The sequence below is a fragment of the Haemaphysalis longicornis genome, unplaced genomic scaffold (assembly GCF_048455015.1).
Source record: "Haemaphysalis longicornis isolate Haplotype H1 unplaced genomic scaffold, Haemaphysalis longicornis Haplotype H1 scaffold_13, whole genome shotgun sequence".
Lineage (NCBI taxonomy): Eukaryota > Metazoa > Arthropoda > Arachnida > Ixodida > Ixodidae > Haemaphysalis > Haemaphysalis longicornis.
The window spans coordinates 20,536,754-20,553,676 of record NW_027526233.1 but is presented as its reverse complement, the minus strand read 5'-3'; the positions used below and the strand labels follow the sequence as shown (position 1 = coordinate 20,553,676).

Sequence of the window (16,923 nt, the reverse complement as noted above, 5' to 3'; positions counted from 1 at the left end):
TCAGCCTCGGGGAATAAGTGCATCATCGTGGCCACGGACTACTTACGCGCTATGTCGAGACAAAGGCCCTTCCCCGTGGAACCGCTGCAGAGGTCGCTAATTTTTGCCTGAGCAACATCGTCCTGCGACATGGTGCGCCTGCCATCGTGTTGACCGACAGAGGCACCTCTTTCCCAGCCGAATTCCTGCAGGACGTGTTACGCCTAACGCACACTACTCAACGCAAGACGACCTCCTATCACCCCCAAACAAATGGCCTTACAGAGCATTTTAACCGAACCTTAGCTGACATGTTGTCTATGTATGTGAACCTGAATCACAAGACATGGGGTAAAATTCTCCCGTATGCGACATTCGCTTATAATGCAGCTGTGCAGGAAACGACCCAATTTACGCCGTTTGAGCCCAGTACTCATTTGTAACCATCGTTACAATATATATGATTGCGAGAAGGGCTGTCTTTGGTTGCCGTAACAAATAGTAAAAACAGGGTATAGCTTCTAACAAAACTGTTTATTGGTCGACGTGGTGATCGGATGCCGATCTTTCTCAAAAGAACATTTCGTATTTCCATGCACGTATTTATAAGCTCGTCGTCCAACGACACCGAAAAAAGAGAGAGGGGGATTTGGGGAGAAAGGCAGAAACAAACACACCCTCCCGGCGAGGTGAGGTGAAGGTTTGCAAAAAAGAGAGATAAAAAAAAAGACAAACGAAAGAAAACACACAACCAAAGCAAACCAAAACATGCAAAAAAAAGAGAGAGGAGTACACAACTCTTTCAAAACGCTGTCCTCCATCGTTCGTCAGCTTGTAGAAAGAGTGACAGGTAGCGCCCGCTTCAGAGGGGGGCCGCTCTGCTCAAGAAGCGAAAGCGCAAAGCAGTAACAGGGACGCTCTCACACCATCACTGGGGGGCACAGAATTCCAATGGTCACTAACATTCCGGGAAGAGTTGACAGGAAGCGGTCGCAGCCGCACACATGTTGTAGTGACACCAACGCTACAAACAGATAGGACGGCTCGTTAAGAGTGTAGGTACGATCTCCGCACTGTGGCTCAAAAGATGCAAGGTTCCGCCGACCGGAAGGACGGGTGAGCGGCATTCATCACACTTAGGTCTATTCTTCCCCTCTGTCCGGGCAGTCGAAGGGGTCGTCCCTGCTATTGAACCCGGGGAAAGGCCCTTAACTAATCTTCTAGCCGCACGCGGGAGTCGCGCGGGTCTTTTGTTGGAGTAAACGGCGGCGGGCGCCTCGATGTTGTTTGTGGCATATGTCGCCTGTGCGGAAACCCTAGGAAGGGAATAAATCAAATAAGAATAGCTTGATTACTCGTTTAAACAACACAGAGACTTACAATTTAGATTGGGGATTATTGTGCAGCCAGATTATCAACAGCATGTATAGAGGACATAATGCCCGGGCTAACATTCATTCCTGCATTTACTGTATTGAATTTGTAAATAATGTAAGATTCACGTTGTTCGCGTCAATGCAAACAACGTGAATCTTCGTTATCTTACGTGAATCTTACATCGGGTCTGTGCCTGGGCTACATTGTCCTTTGTTGACGGGGAAGCCATGATGATATATTTATATATATATATATTGTAGCGAAGACGACGGGACATTCCCTGACAGCGCCATTGCCGTGTATTATATTGGATTATCACCACTGCCGTGCTTTTGGCACACCTCATCTATCATCATCAGAAGGACCTTGTGAAGAAGAGGTTCAGCTGGCTCGGCATCACCCCTTGTCTACTGACTGCTCCCTCGGTGTTCCTGAGCACCAATAAACCCCTTAACAGTTTGGGGGAGGTGCGGGTTTCAGTCCCATCCCGGCCCCGAGCTTCACCCCGTCTCGGCTCCTGAAGCAGTCTCATCCTGGCTCCTGGAAAGCGTCGGCCCGCCCCAGCACCGGTGAGCCACGGACGCAACATTCCCCAGCCCCGTGTCACCTGCCCATACCCCGCCGAGACCAGACGAACTGACCAGCCATGCCCAGACGTAAAGCCGACGACGTCCCCCCTCCCTGATCTCCAACGCTTCTCCGAAAGCTTTGTACGCTGCCTCGTGGGGTCGGCGGTAATCACAGCTGTTCCGGAGCGGTGCTCATCGTGACTATCACCATCATCAGTGGCGGCAAGGACATGATTGTACATGTTCTCATCGCTTTGCTCATCCGCTTCGCCACCCTGTCTTTACCCTGGCTTCGACCGGGACGGTCGTCCTCCGCCGGGGGGATGTCACGGAACACCTACGTGGACAACGCCCCATAGCGCCATAGCGCCATAACAGTTTGGTGGAGAGTGCGGAGTCCTTGTCCCCACCCTGGAACTTCGCAGTCGGACCATCCCTACGGCCATGCCTGACCCGCCCGTGGTTCCTCCGGCCCAAACCATCATCTGTTCTGGCGCGACCCGGCAACGAGAGCCTGCCAAGTTCAGCGGAGCGGAAGACCAGGATGTCGAGGACTGGTTGTCGGCGTACGAACGCGTGAGCACGTATAACAGGTGGGATGATGTGATAAAATTCAACAACGTGGGCTTCTACTTAACTTCACTCGCCGAGACGTAATTTAATAACAACGTCACGGGCATAGACACCTGGTCCGAGTTCAAGACGCGCTTCTTGAGAGCTTTTGGCCGTCCCGCCGTGCGCAAACTGCTCGCAGAGCAAAGCTTGCGCACCCGTGCGCAGAAAACTGGTGAAACGTTTACCAGTTACATCGAGGACGTTCTTGACCTATGCAGGCGTGTCGATCCATCCATGGCCGAAGCTGATAAAATCAAGCACGTCATGAAAGGTATAGACAACGATGCCTTTCAGATGCTCCTGGCGAGGGACCCACGTTCAATTGCTGACGTAGTAAACCTCTGCCAGAGTTTCGACGAGCTTCGCCGGCAGCGGAGCCTCACGCGGCGGCCTTCAGCTCCTGACGACATTTTAGCAAGTTTGATTGGTCACGCCGAAAGCCCGTCCTTGTTGTCGCGCATAAAGGAACTTGTCCGTGAGGAAGTCGCTCGTCAGCTTTCTCTGCTGCCTTGCGTTGCCGAGACTCCGTCCCCTGTTGTGCCGACACTCAGAAGGGTGATTCAGGAGCAAGTAGCTGAAGCCCTGCCGCGTACTGCCGTTGTGGATCCTCATCAAATGACTGCGTTAACCACGCCGATGACGTATGCAGAAACTGCCGCCCGGTCGCCCCCGGCGCCGATTATGACGTGTGCTGACACCATGGGAGTCCCTCCACGTCAGGCCGCACCATGTTATCAGCGCCGGGTTCGGCCTCCGGCCCAGCTTAACAATGACTGGCAAACGTGGGACAACCGCCCAATTTGTTTCCTTTGTCGTTATGCCGGGCATGTCGAGAAATATTGCCGCCGCATACCGCCAGCCACTGCTGTTCTCCGACCGCCAACTTATGGTTTGTCCAACAGGCGGCCAGTCCCCCACGACGTCTCTGATGGATATCACATCAGTCCCTCACCTGCTGACCACCGCGCTTCTGGGAATCGTCACTCGTCGTCTCCGCGTCGCCGCTCTATTTCTCCGATGCGTCGACGGCAACCCGCTTCCGAAGAGGAAAACTAGCAACCGCAGTTCCTGAGGCAAGAACTGCGTCACGGTCGAACTCTTCAAGGCCTCGTTTTAAGTGCGAATGCACTTCTTAAGCGACCCTGAATCACGCGTCCACCGCCGTTCGTCCGTCCGCACCACATACCCACTTAGGGCGATTGGCCAAGAAGAGTTCCTAATTTCTTTAGCACATACCCACTTAGGGCGATTGGCCAAGAAGAATTCTTTCGCATCGAGACCGTTCCGGATCAAGTCGATTTGGACGACCCGGTGCAGCTGGCCATCGCCCTCAACGGCGTGTCCAAGACTATCTTCTTAAACGAGGAGGGCTACCGCGGGGCGAGGCGAATCGAGCTACAGACCTGCGAGGGCGCGCAACGACCGCAAGCATTCGTGGTGAGTGACGACGGCGAGCGAACCGGCGACCTGGACGAGGCCGCCGTCGCCGACAGGTTGGTCGACCAGTCCCACAGCCTCCACGTCGCTCCGGGCGAGAACCGCGTCCCCATCGCGCTCTTCATGGACGTGTACGCCGAGGAGCTCGCTTTCCCCACCATCTACCTGGGCGTCCCCCGCGCGATCACCGGCTTGCGCCCCACGCCGTTCGTCAAAGCGAGCAGCGAGATATGACTAACGGGGTGTGTGAATCCCCACTTGATCACGCGGGGGTGTTAAATGCTAGTAACGGGCGAATGCCAACACAGTTCAACATAACTCCCCCTCATATCATCACCCGTGTATTCGCACTTCCCCATGCTCCCCTTCGGGGAAATGCGAATGTTTTTTTCTCCCCTGAACGTTATCGACGTATTAGTAGAAAGCAGACCAACACAGGTGTTAGTCGATACAGGCGCTGCTGTGTCAGTAATTAGTGAAGACTTTTGTCGGATGATCAGAAAAGTGATGACGCCGTTGGGTGGCTTCTCGCTGCGTACTGCGAGCGCGCAACACATTCAAGCAGTGGCGGCGTGCACAGCTCGTGTCACCATCCAAGGCCTCTTGTACATAATCGAACTTATCGTGCTGCCTTCGTGTTCCCATGACGTTATTCTGGGTTGGGACTTCCTCGCATGCCACAATGCCGTCATTGACTGTGCGCGTGCGGAGGTTGAGTTTACTTCACAGTGTGACGTGTACAGTGACAAAGCGAACGGCACTAAACTTGCCGTCAGCGAGGACACTACCATTCCGCCGCAGTGCTCTGTTTCCGTGCTTCTGGGCTGTGCCTCTTATACTGACGCCACTGTGCTCTTTACGCCATCTGTGCTCTTCAACCGCCGCAGGCGTCTTCCGCTGCCATCCGCTCTCTTATCGACCCACGCTGGTGCTAGCCGCATGCTGGTTACAAATTTGTACTCCCATCCGTTATCTTTGCTGCAAGGTGAAACGCTCGGCTGGATTGAACCTGTCGATCATAATGCCGTAGTTGACGTGCGCGATAATCCACCTCACCTTGATATTCTGGAGTTGAGCCCAGTGTCAGCAGAAGACGCATCTAACTCCGACGTATTTAGTAAGGCCATCGACAACGACCTCGCCCCAACTCAACGAGCTAAGCTGCTGGCACTTCTTCAACGATGTCGGTCGTCTTTTGACTGCGTGAAAGCCTCGCTCAGCCGAACATCAGCAGTGGAACACAACATAGACACTGGCTCGCACCCACCGCTACGACAACGACCCTATCGTGTTTCTCCAAAAGAGCGTCGCATTACTGATGTCCACGTGGATGACATGCTCCAACGCGACGTTAGTAGGCCCTCAAACAGTCACTGGGCGTCACCAGTCGTTCTAGTGACGAAGAAGGATGGATCTATACGCTTTTGCGTCGACTATCGCCGCCTCAACAAGATCACCAGGAAGGACGTCTACCCTCTACCGCGTATTTACGACGCACTTGACTGCCTACAGGGAGCGTAGTACTTCTCGTCGCTCGATTTGCGTTCGGGATACTGGCAGGTGCCTATGGCAGAGGCTGATCGCGCAAAGACGGCATTTATAACACCCGACGGACTCTACGAGTTTAACGTCATGCCGTTCGGCCTTTGCAATGCGCCTGCCACTTTCGAGCGCATGATGGACAACATTTTGCGCGGACTAAAATGGAAGATATGTCTCTGCTATTTGGACAACATCGTAATTTTTTCCCCAGATTTCGACACCCATTTACGGCGCCTGGAGCAAGTTCTGACCTGTCTTGCCGGCGCAAAGCTACAACTAAACCTAAAGAAATGCCACTTTGCTGCACGGCAGTTAACCATACTGGGTCACGTTGTCTCGAAGGACAGTGTTCTGCCCGACGCGTCTAAGCTCAAGGCTGTTGCTGAGTTCCCCAAGCCGACCTCTATGAAGGCACTGCGAAGCTTCCTAGGCCTTTTCTCCTACTTTCGACGATTCGTCCGCAACTTTGCCACCGTTGTTGCGCCATTGACGCAGCTACTCACTAATGCTTCCACCGATCTCTCTGCGTGGACACCTGAATGTGAAAAGGCATTCGTGACGTTGCGGCGACTTCTTACGTCACCTCCTATTCTCCGACATTTTGACCTTGACGCGCCTACGGAGGTCCACACTGATGCCAGCGGGGTCGGCCTTGGCGCTGTACTGGCCCAGCGAAAGTCAGGCTTTGATGAGTACGTCGTGGCCTACGCCAGCCGCACCCTTACCCGAGCCGAATCCAACTACTCCGTGACGGAGAAGGAGTGCTTGGCCATTGTTTGGGCGCTGGACAAGTTCCGGCCCTATTTGTACGGTCGCCCTTTCGACGTGGTCACAGACCACCACGCACAATGTTGGCTGTCCACACTGAAAGATCTGTCAGGGCGGCTCGCACGGTGGGCTCTGCGGCTCCAGGAGTACGACATAAGGGTTGTATATCGATCCGGCCGCAAACACTCCGATGCGGATGCCCTCTCCCGTTCTCCAATGTCAGTGTCCCACGACTCCGCGTGCCACCGTGCTGACCACGCTGACATATCACCACTTTCTTTCTGCGACATCCGATCTCTTTGCTTTCTGGCACGTCACCCGCTCACGGATCTCGGGCTCTGCGCAGGCAAGCTTCGCACTTCACGATTCGCGACGAGTTGCTGTATCGCCGCAACTACGACAGCGAAGGACGGAAGTGGCTGCATGTCATTCCTCGTCATCTGCGCATCGACATTTGTGACACTCTTCATGCCGATCCCACCTGTGGACATGCAGGGGTGCTCAAAACATACCAGCGTATCCGCCTGCGCTATTATTGGCGAGGCATGTATAACTTTGTGCGCAAGTACATCCGATCATGTGCTACCTGCCAACGCCGCAAGTCACCGCCGTCACGTTCTATTGGTCCGCTGCAGCCCCTTCCTTGCCAGGCGAAACTATTTGACCGTGTAGGCATTGACCTGTACGGGCCTTTGCCATACACAGCCGCCGGGAATCGATGGGTCATTGTTGCGGTCGACCATCTCACGCACTACGCTGAAACCGCTGCACTGCCTACCGCCACAGCACGAGACGTCGCCTCCTTATTATTACGTCGCTTCATACTGCGCCACGGTGCGCCTCGAGAGCTCCTCACTGACCGAGGACGCGTCTTCTTGTCCGATGTGGTCGCGAGGCTCCTCACTGAGTGCAGTATTATCCACCGCACAACAACTGCGTACCACCCGCAGACTAATGGCCTCACTGAGCGTTTTCATCGAACTCTTGGTGACATGCTGTCCATGTACGTCTCCTCCGACCACGATGACTGGGACCTTGTGCTCCCCTACGTGACGTACGCATACAATACGGCCATACAGGCTACAACCGGCTTCTCCCCTTTCTACCTACTCTACGGACGAGAACCATCGTGCACTCTCGACATCGTGCTTCCTAATCGTCTGGATGTCTCGGAGTGCACCCCAGCATCAGAAGCCGCCAAACACGCGGAAGAGTGCCGACAACTTGCGAAAACCTTCACAGCTGAAGACCAGTGGCGGAAAAAATCTCGCCACGACGACACAGCCGTGGCACCGACTTATTCGCCGGGTTCATTGGTTTGGCTATGGATTCCCTCGACCACCCCGGGATTGTCTACGAAGTTTCTCGCCAAGTATCATGCCCCCTACCGCATCTTGGAGCGTACGTCACCCGTAAACTACATCGTGGAGCCTATGGCCCTCTCTACGGACCTCCGCCGCCGTGGGCGTGAGACTGTTCACGTCCAGCGCTTAAAACCCTATCACGAGCCTCTGGTTTCGTCTGCTCCGTAATTCGCCACCAAGATGGCGTCTTCTTCCACGGGGGGAAATTGTAGCGAAGACGACGGGACATTCCCTGACAGCGCCATTGCCCTGCATTATCGTGGATCATCATCACTGCCGTGCTTTTGACACACCTCATCTATCATCATCAGAAGGAGCTTGTGAGGAAGAGGTTCAGCTGGCTCGGCATCACCCCTTGTCTACTGACTGCTCCCTCGGTGTTCCTGAGCACGAATAAACCCCTTAACAATATATATATATATATAAATAAATATATATATATATATATATATAGAGAGAGATATATACACATGCGTGTGTGCCTAAGGCGTTGCGTTGCTGGGCACGAGGTCGCGGATTCTATTCCTGGCCGCAGCGGCCGCTTTTCTGGTGGAGGCGAAAAGCTAGAATGCCGGTGTTTACAAGATGACGGCGCGCGTAAATGATCCCCAGGTGGTCAAAATTAATCTGGATGTGTCCGCTACAACGCGCCGTAGGGCGCGCCCTATACCTTACAATAAATATATATAAATATAAATATAAATATAACTATATATATATATATATATATATATATATATATATATATATATATATATATATATATATATATATATATATATATATATATATAATAAGGGTTGGCAGTCGAGAAAACCCCGGAAAGCAAAGGGCAGGTTGTGGGGGGTCATAGAAATAGATGAAGAATTTTTTGAGTCGAAAAGAAAGTGGTGAAAAAATGCCCGCCGGGTGGGTTCCGAACTCACGACCTCCAGAATACCGGTCTGGTGCGATAACCACTACGCTACCGGCGGGGCTGTTTCCCCAGCACTTTCTCGGGTATTTATGTTAACGTATTTTTGTTTTCTGCACTTGGGGGTGGTAGCCAGCGCCACTCGGACTACTCGGGGTGAAGGGGACCTTCTTTTAAACCCCCGGGCCGTGACTCGAGTGTCTAGGACATGTCGAGAGTGGTCGACCAGCGTTGAACCCTCTTAAGCTCCCTTTGGCACCAAGACTGCCAGAACAGAGGCCCTCGCTAAGCATGTAACGAATCAGAAAATGGGAAATGAGGGGCTCCGTGAAATAAGACAGAAAATAAGGGTTTGCAGTCGAGAAAACCTGGGAAAGCAAAGGGGAGGTTGTGGGGCGTCATAGAAAGAGATGAAGAATTTTTTGAGTCGAAAAGAAAGTGGTGAAAAAATGCCCGCCGGGTGGGATCCGAACCGGGTAGAGTCCGAAAAGAGGGTTCAACGCTGGTCGACATGTCGTAGACACTCGAGTCACGGCCCAGCAAAATCATGTAACTTTACTCTGATGAAGGCAAGTCCCGTTGCCACTACGTAAGTAAACATTGTTTGTTATTGTTCTTGCTGTGTATCCGACTCTTTACTTATACTATTTCTGCTCGCTTTGTGAGTTTTTCTTTCTCTAGATTTATATATATATATATATATATATATATATATATATATATATATTCCCTGTCAACAATATATATTCCCCGTCAACAAAGGACAATGTAGCCCAGGACCCACCCCAACAATTTGCCCGGGGGCGTCTTCGCAGTGTGGCCGAGTGTAGAGACGTAAAACATTCCGAAAGAAATCGTCAGGGCATGGCCACCGGCCAATCTACTACCAGACAAAGGAGGACAGCGGCCGACTGGAAGCGAAGGAAGTAGAAGCGGGGAGCGCGTTCCGACAGAGAATAAACATGGCGTTTTAGGAATCGGACGTATGATTCATTACAAGTGGCGCAGCCGACACGCCTTCAAGCACTGAGGCGACCCAGCCTCCGGACCTGCTCTTTCTCGCGGCGATCCAGCCGCAGGGACGGCCCTCAGCAGCGGTAAGGCCTCGCACGCCTTCCAGCCTGCTGCCCCAGTTCTTCGGTGGAGCCGTAGTCTCGGCACGAGCGCCGAACGCAACGACAGCTCAGACCCGAGGCGAGCCAGCCTTGGGCGCGACCTCCTCCAGCGGCCGACGTCTTGACTCGCAGCTGCGTCCGCCGTTCGCGCCTTGATTTCTGCGGACTTTGGCCTCTGCGTTCTTTGGTGAGTGACCAAACTCTCGCAATGACGACCCCTGATGCTCAACGCCAGCCACCCCTCTTCGGCTGTCGAGGCCCTCACAGAAATGTGTCGCCAGTTTCACGACGTCATTCCCAGCCCGTTTCCATCCCCCGCCTACACGGGTGTCCCCGCCTTCCGAGGGTTCCAGGACGATGCTGTTTCTTGGGTGAAGCTCATCGACGCCCTTGCTACCCATCACGCCTTGCCCGATCACACCAAACTGTTCGTTGCACAAGAAGTCCGGCGCGACGCTGCCCGAGCATGGCACCTTTACGAAGGCCACTCTCATCCCACTTGGGAAGGCTGGAGCGGGGCATTAATCACGGCGTTCAGTGGATTGTCAGCCAACTACGACTCCCGCTTCATGGAAATCCGTGCCCGCCTGCAAGGCCCTAGCGAGGACGTCGCGGTCTATATCTACGACAAGCTCCGCCTTCTCGCAGGCTGCGACTTCGCCTGGGCGTCTCCTGTTGCGAGGCGATACGTCATAGATGGCCTGGCCGACCCTGTTCTAGCTGCAGTCTTGGCTGTGAAGGCAGCGAATTTGAGTCCACAAGCCTTCGTCCGTCTGGCTGTGCGACTGCCGCAGGGTGCAACGCTGCCGGCACAGGAGCCTCACCTGCCAGCCTCGACGCAGACCCTGGCGGAAACTCCTGGCCCTGGCCCTAAATTGCGTGATATGGCGGTGAAGGAGCAAGCAACCAGCAAGGTGACCACAATTGGGCCTAAAGAAGGAGCCCCGTGTACCGATTCTCCGTACCACGCCGATGACCTGCCTGCGGTTCTCTCTCTGTTGACGCCGGCCTTTCTCGTCTGTGAGCAACCTTCGACGTGTGACACGAAATATCCCAGGGAGCTCATCTTATCCTCAGCAGCTCGAAAAACGACAATCGAGAACCAAACTTCGAGCAACTCATCCCCTCATGCTTCTGAGATCTCTGCTAAGGAACAAGCTGACCTTTCAGTTCTGCCTGAGGAGGATGAATGCAAAGACATGCCACCAGAATCAGCAACGACGCTGCACCAAGTCTTCAAACTGGTGGCGAAAGGCGTGAAGCACACAAGGATGCAACTATCAGAGACGAGCACATTTCAGCGACAGCTTTTGAAGCAGACCACGAAGAACCTGCAGGAGGCAAGGACGCTGAAGCTAATGCAGAGTCGCTTTTCAAACAAAGCAATGACCAAATCTACGACACAGGCAAAACCAACCTGGCCGACACCTACTGCAAGGACCGTATGACGCGCCTGTTCAGCGCACACGACATTTTTCTGGAAGTCATCATAGATTCCCCGTCAACAAAGGCCAATTCAGCCCAGACACAAACCCGAAAGGACAAGATGAACACAGCCGCGAGAGCCCAGGACCCACCCCAACAATTTCCTGGGGGGCGTGTTCGCAGTGTGGCCGAGTGTAGAGGCGTAAAACATTCCGAAGGAAAACCTCAGGGCAAGGTCACCGGCCAATCTACTACCAGGCAAAGGAGGACAGCGGCCGACTGGAAGCGAAGGAAGAAGAAGCGGGGAGCGCGTTCCGACAGAGAATAAACATGGGGTTTTAGGAATCGGACGTATGATTCATTTCAATATATATTTATTTATATATATATATATATATATATATGTATATATACAGTTAGTAGAGACAGAGACACACAAGAAAGACGTAGAAAATAAAAATAACTTTACTGACGCTTCAGGAAAAGGACTTCGTTTCTTCAGAGCACAGAAAAAGTTGGTTTCAGGGTTCTCCCTCTTTCTCTCTCCCTCTCTCTCTCTCTCTCTCTCAATATATATATATATATATATATATATATATATATATATATAGTAAGGAAATGAGGGGCTCTTTGAGGAAATACAGAAAGATAGGTCGGCAGTCTACAACGCCAAAGGAGGCATAGGGGTGTGGTTACCCTCTTTTTTTTACTACGGGTAATGAAGTTAACATTTTGTTTTAAAATACGGGAGAAAGAAAGAAAGAAAAACACGCGCCCAGAGCGGGGACCGAACCCACGCCTTTCGATTAGATCTCAAATGCCTTACCAATTCGGCTATCTGGGCGCCTGTGTTCTCCTTCACTTTCTGGGCTATTTATATTTACTAGAAGTGAATCTGACGCTTGGAGTTGGTAGCCAGCTCCACTCTGACTACACGGGGAGAAGGGGACCTTCTTTTCAACCCCCGGGGCGTGACTCAAATATTCTACCGCCTATCATGACCAGGTATCTGGCGGGAAGCCCTCTTATGCTACCTAGGCATTAAGGCTGCCGGAACCGAGACCCTCGCTAGGCTTTCGCAGAATAATATAGTAAGGAAATGAGGGGCTCGTTGAGGAAATACAGAAAGAATGGTCGGCAGTCTACAACGCCAAAGGAGGAATAGGGGTGTGGTTACCCTCTTTTTTTTACTTCGGGTAATGAAGTTAACATTTCTTTAATTATACGGGAGAGAGAAAGAAAGAAAAACACGTGCCCAGAGTGGGGACCAAACCCACCCCTTTCGATTAGATCTCGAATGCCTTACCAATTCGGCTATTTAGGCAACTGTGTTCTCCTTCACTTTCTGGGCTATTTATATTTACTAGAAGTGAATCTGACGCTTGAGGGTGGTAGCCAGTGCCACTCTGACTACACGGGGAGAAGGGGACCTTCTTTTCAACCCCCGGGGCGTGACTCGAACGTCTACAGCCTGTCATGAGCAGGTATCTGGCGGGAAGCCCTCTTATGCTACCTAGGCATCAAGGCTGCCGGAAACGAGACCCTCGCTAGGCTTTCGCAGAATAATATAGTCAGGAAATGAGGGGCTCATTGAGGAAATACAGAAAGATAGGTCGGCAGTCTACAACGCCAAAGGAGGCGAAGGGCTGTGGTTACCCTCTTTTTTTTTACGGTTAATGAAGTTAACATTTTTTTTAATACACGGGAGAAAGAGAGAAAGAAAAACACGTGCCCAGAGTGGGGACCGAACCCACGCCTTTCGATTAGATCTCGAATGCCTTACCAATTCGGCTATCTGGGCGACTGTGTTCTGCTTCACTTTCTGGGCTATTTATATTTACTTGAAGTGAATCTGACGCTTGAGGGTGGTAGCCAGCTCCACTCTGACTACACAGGGAGAAGGGGCCCTTCTTTTCAACCCCCGGGGCGTGACTCGAACGTCTACAGCCTGTCATGAGCAGGTAACCAGACCCCTATGCCTCCTTTGGCGTTGTAGACTGCCGACCTATCTTTCTGCATTTCCTCAACGAGCCCCTCATTTCCTTACTGTATTATTCTGCGAAAGCCTAGCGAGGGTCTCGGTTCCGGCAGCCTTGATGCCTAGGTAGCATACGAAGGCTTCCCGCCAGTTTCCTGCTCATGACAGGCTGTAGACGTTCGAGTCATGCCCCGGAGGTTGAAAATAAGGTCCCCTTCTCCCCGTGTAGTCGGAGTGGAGCTGGCTACCACCCTCAAGCGTCAGATTCACTTCTAGTAAATATAAATAGCCCAGAAAGTGAAGGAGAACTCAGTCGCCCAGATAGCCGTATTGGTAAGGCATTCGAGATCTAATCGAAAGGCGTGGGTTCGGTCACCACTCTGGGCGCGTGTTTTTCTTTCTTTCTTTCTCCTGTATACTAAAAAAATGTTACCTTCATTAATCGTAGTAAAAAAAAGAGGGTAACCACACCCCTATGCCTCCTTTGGCGTTGTAGACTGCCGACCTATATATATATATATATATATATATATAAATATATATATATATATATATATATATATATATATATATATATATATATATATATATATATATATATATATATATATAAATATATATATATATATATATATATATATATATATATATATATATATATATATATATATATATATATATATATATATGTATATACATATATATATTGGCAAGGCATTCGAGATCTAATCGAAAGGCGTGGGTTCGGTAGCCACTCTGGGCGCGTTTTTTTTTTCTTTCTCACGTAACTAATAATAATAAAAATGTAACGTCACTAACGGTAAAAAAAATATTTTAACCATTCCCCTATGACTTCTTTGGCGTTGTAGACTGCCAGCATTTCTTTCTGTATTTCCTAACGAGCCCCTCATTTTTTTAAATATACGGAAGAAAGAAGGAAAGAAAACCACGCGCCCAGAGTGGGGAAGGCGTGGGCTCGGTCCCCACTCTGGGCGCGTGTTTTTCTTTCTTTCTTTCGTATATTTAAAAAAAGAATATTAACTTCATTAACCACAGTAAAAAAAAGAACCGAACCACACCCCTATGCCTCCTTTGGCGTTGTAGACTGCCGACCTATCTTTCTCTATTTATATATGTATATATATATCGATATATATAAATATATATATATATATATATATATATATATATATATATATATATATATATATATATATATATATATATATATATATGGCTTTTGAAGTGGCTTTTGAAGTTCCCGCAATGGAAAATGTAACGAAGAAGTACCCCAAATATGTGACAACCACTATGGTTGTTGGTGATTCTCAGTGCAAGCACCTATTCAACCATTTCGACCCTGGACGCAAGGGAACGCCAGCGTTCGTCTCCAAGTCAGACGCAACCATCGAAGGTATGTCTCGGCTGCTCGAGTTCGTCCCCCACACGGTGACCACCCTGATCCTGCACGTTGGGACGAACGACATCGCCAAGGGCCCAGCTGATGCTGCGTTTGAAAGATACAAAAAATTGTTTGTGGCCATTCGACAAGTGCTGCCGAATGTGAGAGCCATCTACGCGACGCTCGTGCTCCCACGGAGCCAAAACCGGCGCCGACGCCACCTGAACCAACCATTCGTCACCCGCTGTAATTTGGCTGGCAAGTTCAACAACCTCCTGCGGAACCACTGCCGCCAGGTGAAGGGCCTCTTCTACTTGGACCACGAGCTGCAGTGGATTCCCCCAGTACGTGCGTTAGCAGCTGATGGTCTGCACCCCAGTTTTGAGGGTGTAGCCATAATGGCAAGCCATCTTCAACAGCTCCTGCGACGGGAACTGAGGAGGGCACCACCAACTTGGCTGAACGAACCGGTCACTTCATCAGCAGGACAACTGCAGCCGGCAGCACGACGACCACCGACACCCCCGCTTTTGACGAGCATCGGGACCACCCAGACAGACGGAGCACGCGAACGACAGCATGAAAAGCCCCAGACCAACCCCACCTCCACGACTGTACTCGACCCAGAGCAGTTTCCGCCCTATCACCCCCCCCCCTCCGCTCGTCGGTGCTGTGCAGACTGGCGTGATACCACGCTACAACCTCCGAAGGGCATCCAAGGACGTCGTCCAGGCCGACCAGTCAAACTGACTATCTACCACCCCAGGTGAACTCTCTGTTAACGTAGTTTCCAGGAACTTTTTGAGAATACGGAAGGTTGTTGAAAAAAGAGTTAGATGTGAATGTCATGTCAACACTTTAATCATCTATGAAGAATCTGATATTGTTCCAAAGGGTCTCCGGCTCCATTTAGAGCCGGCTACATCCGACTTTTCACCTGGACTGAAACAAAAATGGAAAGATACCCTGCATGAGGCGTCTAAAAAGCTATTGCACTATGTGATCCAACATAACCGGTCCTACTTACGTTCGCTCCAAATTCAGGAAGAGAAACTCATCAGAGAGAATCCCCTAACAGAAAATGAACTCCGCCGCTTGGAACTCTTTATACGAAACAAAGAGCGCGAGCTGCAGGAAACAAAACGTAAAAAGCTTCGCCGTGACGGCGTACACTCCCCTACTGACAGTCGATCAGAAGCAGCCCTTACATCTTCGTGCGCTGCCCATTCGATCATACCCCAAACTATTGACAAAAGTGAAGACCCGATTGTTAACCTTTCAGATGTAGAACTATCGGAAGAAGAACATAAAGTTCTTTCCAAAGGCCTCAACTTTTGCCCTGCTACAGGCTCCGTCAATGAATTTCAGCTCTACAGAGACGTAAATCACTTTGCAAGATCGTTAAGACTCAGCGAATATTTCCTGGACAAGCCGCAAAACACGGATGGCGAGGCAAAACTCCCATCTAGTCGTCAATGGACACGTCCGGCGCAAAGAGACAAATGCCTTGATATCTATATTAGGGCAGTCCAACGTGACATCGTGTCATCATATAGGAATCAGACACCCTACCGCAAAAACCTTTCCCGCGGGGAAGAAAAGGCACTGGAGGCTTTAAGCACCCGTACCGACATAATAATAAAGCCAGCAGACAAGGGAGGAGCGATAGTGGTCATGAACCGATCAGACTACATAGCCGAAGCCCAGGGACAACTGAATAATACTTCTTTTTACAAATTATTGCCGAACGATCCAACCCCTCACTTTAAAGATAAGATAAAGGAAAATCTGGACCACCTTGTGAAAGGACAAAAAATAACTGAATCGGTGGCGCGGTCTCTTTTACCACTAAGCCCAGTAGCTGGGAGGTTCTATACTCTGCCTAAAATCCACAAGGAAAACAATCCAGGACGACCGATCGTGTCTGGCATAGGCACAGTGTCCGAATACATATCCAGTTTTGTGGACGGTTTGATACGGAACATACCATGCTCTCTTCCCTCCTACATTAGAGACACCACCCATTTCCTTGCCCAAACAATTAACCTCAGTATACCTGAAAATAGCCTTTTAGTGACCCTGGATGTGGCCTCGCAATACACAAACATCCCTCACGAAGATGGCATAAACTCAGTAATACTTGCTTATGAGGAAATGGAGCCGCTTAACAGATCAATCGATAGTCAGACGCTTGGGGAACTCTTGAAAATAATTCTGGAAATGAATAACTTTGAGTTCAACAATAACCATTATGTGCAAATCAATGGTACCTCTATGGGCACAAAGATTGGTCCCAATTATGCCAACATCTTCATGGGAAATTTGGAAAACAAGTTCCTAGGCGACTACCCGTTAAAGCCGCTCTTCTATAAGAGATTCATTGACGACATATTTTTGATCTGGCCTCACGGAGAGGATGCTCTCCTTACGTTTATTGAA

General features: G+C 50.6%; 1 non-coding gene across 1 annotated transcript; it reads right to left on the bottom strand.

Moving 5' to 3' along the window:
* Positions 1-12,833: 12,833 nt before the first annotated feature.
* Trnar-ucu (transfer RNA arginine (anticodon UCU)) lies at positions 12,834-12,905 on the bottom strand. The gene has a single exon. It is a non-coding gene; the product is annotated as a tRNA-Arg (tRNA).
* Positions 12,906-16,923: the final 4,018 nt, after the last annotated feature.